Here is a 5,109-nt window from a genome sequence, read left to right on the forward strand (position 1 = left end):
CTTATTAAATTGGGAAAAAGGAGAAAAATAATCACAATCTTGGCCATGAACACTTTTGAGTAGAGCAGAAATGCTGAAGCTCATGAATGTGTATGAGAAGTGGGAGTAGAAATGGCCAGAGGGTCACTAAAGCACACCATGGAAAAGAAGGCAGAGAAATAGAAGAAGGCAAAAGAATAACAATTTCAATTTAGACAGTTTTATAAGAAATTGATATGATGGAAATTGAATATTTGCAGAAACAAACGTTGGTTGAGAAAATATTTATTAATATGTATAATATGCAAACTATTTTAAAATAAGAAATTATAAGTATAAACTAGAATAATTTATTTAAAAACACTCTTTAAATGACAAAGTGTTTTACAAAGAAAAGATATTTCTTGGCATGAGATATGATCACCTAAATGTGGGTAGTGAGAGGTCATTTGTCTATTAGGTTCAAAACTGGGTCAGACATCTATAAAATGTGATGTGAGGAGCAAATGCTATATTATGGTTGCATAACCACTGTCCTATATATGAATTCTATCTATCTTGTGTGGCAAATATAAAGATGTTTGGTTGCAAAAATCTTGTGGTTTATATCCCAGAAAAGAAACTTCTTCCTGATGGGCTACTATAGCTGTAGCAGTCACCTTTGCCTACCTACTACTATTATTCTCTTTGTGAACTATTTTGCACACATTCATGGCTTTAGCTCTTAATATGGCTTGACAAAATGTTAACATGCACGGTAGACTTGATGAGTGCCTAGTGATGACCATGGAAAGAATGCTCACTAAGATTTTCGTTGTTGTTTGTTTCTAAAAACATGAATTGAAATTTTATGGACTGAGTTTTCATTTTTTTTTCTTGCACATTGGAGAGGCTTATAAAGAGAGCCATTAGGGTTTTTCATTTCCTTTGGCTAACTTTCTAAGTGCACCTTTTACATCCTTATTTCTCAGAGTATAAATGAGGGGATTTAACATGGGGGTAACTGCTTCATAAAATATTGAGATGACTTTGTGTTCTTCCTGATATTCCTTTGACTGAGGTTTCAGGTACATTTAGATGACTGTCCCATAAAATACGGTGACCACAGTTACATGAGATCCACAAGTGGGGAAGGCGTTAAGTCTGGCCTACGTAGAATGGATCTTCAGCATGGCAACAACGGTGCAAAAGTAGAAAATGAGGATGAAGGTGAATGGCACCAGACCCAGAATTAGACTGACTGACAGGGGTGTCTGAGCAGACAAACTTCAGCAGGGCCTGGATCTCACAGGTAAAATGGTTGATGAGATTATGCCCACAATAATGAGCAGGGATTGCAATGATTGGTGTGACTGCTACTAAGAAGGCACTGGCCCAGGTTCCCAAGGCCAACTGTATGCGAACCCGATTGTTCATAATAATGGTGTAACTCGGGGGATTGGAGATTGCAACAAACCTGCCATAAGCCATGATAGCAAGGAGACACTGTCATCCCCAGAAAGAGGGATGTGGTCATCTGGGCATAACAGCTGGTATAGGAAATGGTGCAGAAGTCCCTGAAGCATTGAGCCAACATATATGGCTCCGAGCTGGTGGAGTAACAGATATCAAGGAAGGATAAATTACTGAGAAGAAAATATGTAGGGGTATGAAGTCGAGAATCCCATCTCACTACAACAACAATAGGCTGTTCCCAAACATTGTGACCAGCTGGAAAAACAGCAGTCCTAAGAAGAAGGCAGCCTGGATTTGAGGCTGTTGGGAAAATCCAACAAGGATGAATTCAGTCCCCTCAGAGGCATTGCCTCTCTTTAGGCTGCCCATTTAATTGTCTCAAGTACTAGGAAAGAAGACAAAACATAATGTCACCTACCTGAGGAAAATAAGAAGAGTAGCATCTCAATAGCCTGTTAGAGTTCCTGTTCTGCAGCTCTGATCATTGTGTGTCATTTGTTTTACTGGGTTAGACTCAGCTGTTCAAGTATCCAATGGTGGAAATATAGGTTTTCTCTTTGCTTTTCTGTCTTGTAGAACCGTATATCAGGAAAGGCTTATTAAGTTGTTTGGACTGTTAGATACTTATATTTGATTAAGTTAAGACAATCATTAACAGTGGGTTACACAGAATTATTACTCTCATAAAGGGACGTAGCAAGATGATTGACTTTATTCTTGACCAAAAAAGAGAGGCAAATATGCTACATCTCCCCACCTAAAATGCTCGTTTATAGTCAGCTTTATTTAAGCTGGTTCATTAATTAGCAAGTAATAATTTCTTTTTAAAAACTGGATCATTGAGCTTAAACTTAAAAATTATTACTTGGAATATTACTCAGCAAGTAATAAGTTTTAAGTTTAAGCTCAATGATCCAGTTGTGAGTGCTTGAAATACTTCAAATACTTCTTTGTTTTTCAACCTTTTTTTTTTAACATCTTTACTGGAGTATAATTGCTTTACAATGGTGTGTTAGTTTCTGCTTTACAACAAAGTGAATCAGTTATACATATACATAGGTTCCCATATCTCTTCCCTCTTGCATCTCCCTCGCTCCCACCCTCCCTATCCCACCTCTCTAGGTGGTCACAAAGCACCCAGCTGATCTCTCTGTGCCATGCGGCTGCTTCCCACTAGCTATCCACCCTATGTTTGGTAGTGTATATATGTCCATGCCACTCTCTCACTTCGTCCCAGCTTACCCTTCCCCCTCCCCATATCCTCAAGTTCATGCTCTAGTAGGTTTGTGTCTTTATTCCCGTCCTACCCCTAGGCTCTTCATGACATTTTTTTCCTTAGATTCCATATATATGTGTTAGCATACAGTATTTGTTTTTCCTCCTTCTGACTTACTTCACTCTGTATGACAGACTCCAGGTCCATCCACCTCACTACAAATAACTCAATTTCGTTTCTTTTTATGGCTGAGTGATATTCCATTGTATATATGTGCCACATCTTCTTTATCCATTCATCTGTCGATGGACACTTAGGTTGCTTCCATGTCTTGGTTATTGTAAATAGAGCTTCAGTGAACATTGTGGTACATGTCTCTGTTTGAATTATGGTTTTCTCAGTGTATATGCCCAGTAGTGGGATTGCTGGGTCGTATGGTAGTTCTATTAGTAGTTTTTTAAGGAACCTCCATACTGTTCTCCATAGTGGCTGTATCAATTTACATTCCCACCAACAGTGCAAGAGGGTTCCCTTTTCTCCATACCATCTCCAGAATTTATTGTTTCTAGATTTTTTGATGATGGCCATTCTGACCTGTGTGAGATGATATCTCATTGTAGTTTTGATTTGCATTTCTCTAATGATGAATGATGTTGAGCATTCTTTCATGTGTTTGTTGGCAATCTGTATATCTTCTTTGGAGAAATGTCTTTAGGTCTTCTGCCCATTTTTGGATTGGGTTGTTTGCTTTTTTGTTATTGAGCTGCATGAGCTGCTTGTAAATTTTGGAGATTAATCCTTTGTCAGTTGCTTCATTTGCAAATATTCTTGTTTCATATGGTAGGATTTTATTGCTATAAAGTTCCCTCTTAGAACTGCTTTGGCTGCATCCCACAGGTTTTGGGTCATCGTGTTTTCATTTTAATTTGTTTCTATGTAGTTTTTGATTTCTTCAGTGATCTCTTGGTTATTAAGCAGTGTATTGTTTAGCCTCCATGTGTTTTTTTTTTTTACAGATTTTTTCCTCTAATTAATATCTAGTCTTCTAGTGTTGTGGTCAGAAAAGATACTTGATACGATTTCAATTTTCTTAAATTTACCAAGGCTTGATTTGTGACCCAAGATATAATCTATCCTGGGGAATGTTCCATGATCACTTGAGGAGAAAGTAAATTCTGTTGTTTTTGGATGGAATGTCCTATAAATATCAATTAAGTCCATCTTGTGTAATGTATCATTTAAAGCTTGTGTTTCCTTATTTATTTTCATTTTGGATGATCTGTCCATTGGTGAAAGTGGGGTGTTAAAGTTCCCTACTATGATTGTGTTACTGTCGATTTCCCCTTTTATGGCTGTTAGTATTTGCCTTATGTATTGAGGTGCCCCTATGTTGGGTGCATAAATGTGTACAATTGTTATATCTTCTTCTTGGATCGATCCCTTGATCATTATATAGTGTCCTTCTTTGTCTCTTGCAATAGTCTTTATTTTAAAGTCTATTTTGTCTGATATGAGAATTGCTACTCTAGCTTTCTTCGGATTTCCATTTGCATGGAATATCTTTTTCCATCCCCTCACTTTCAGTCTGTATGTGTCCCTAGGTCTGAAGTGGGTCTCTTGTAGACAGCATATATACAGGTCTTGGTTTTGTATCCATTCAGCCAGTCTGTGTCTTTTGATTGGAGCATTATCGATGTGTATGTACCTATTACCATTTTCTTAATTGTTTGTTATTGTAGGTCTTTTCCTTCTCTTGTGTTTCCTACCTAGAGAAGTTCCTTTAGCATTTGTTGTAAAGCTGGTTTGGTGGTGCTGAACTCTCTCGGCTTTTGCTTGTCTGTAAAGTTTTTAATTTCTCCATCAAATCTGAATGAGATCCTTGCTGGGTAGAGTAATCTTCTCAACCTTTTTTTTTTTGGTTGTTGTTCTTATATGTCATATTAATACCACCTATGCATGTTAAATTAGACAGTGTATATGTAGCTAAAGCTATCAGTCAATTCAGTGGAAAAACATCACTAGCCAAAATGACATGAAATAAACCAAGCAACTGGTGGATTTATTGAAATCTCACTCTGTTTAATTGTTCTGACATCCATTTTCAAATGACAGAAACTTACTATGTGCAGATCCTGCCATCTCTATATAGTTCCAAACAAGAGCTTAAAGGGTGATGGGAAAATCTTGTTAGAGAAAAGGATTTCATGAACACAACAGTTACCAGAAATTGTGAAGAGGGACAAGGCAAATTTTGGAATGCATGTTTCCAGAAGTGTTTAAAAATAAAAGAAAGAAAAAGACAGAGCCCTGTCAGTTTTATATGCTTTCAGTAGGGAGTAAAACAGATGACTCATTGAAGACTCCTTTGGCTTTAAGTGGCATGGACATATATACTCTACTAAATATAAAATAGCTAGTGGGAAGGAGCCACATAGCACAGGGAGATCAGTTCGGTGCTT

General features: G+C 37.3%; 1 pseudogene; it reads right to left on the minus strand.

Moving 5' to 3' along the window:
• Positions 1-887: 887 nt before the first annotated feature.
• LOC131748906 (olfactory receptor 13H1-like) lies at positions 888-1,803 on the minus strand (annotated as a pseudogene).
• Between the last annotated feature and the right edge of the window lie 3,306 nt (positions 1,804-5,109).

Source organism: Kogia breviceps, chromosome X, assembly GCF_026419965.1.
Source record: "Kogia breviceps isolate mKogBre1 chromosome X, mKogBre1 haplotype 1, whole genome shotgun sequence".
NCBI classification, from domain to species: Eukaryota; Metazoa; Chordata; class Mammalia; order Artiodactyla; family Physeteridae; genus Kogia; species Kogia breviceps.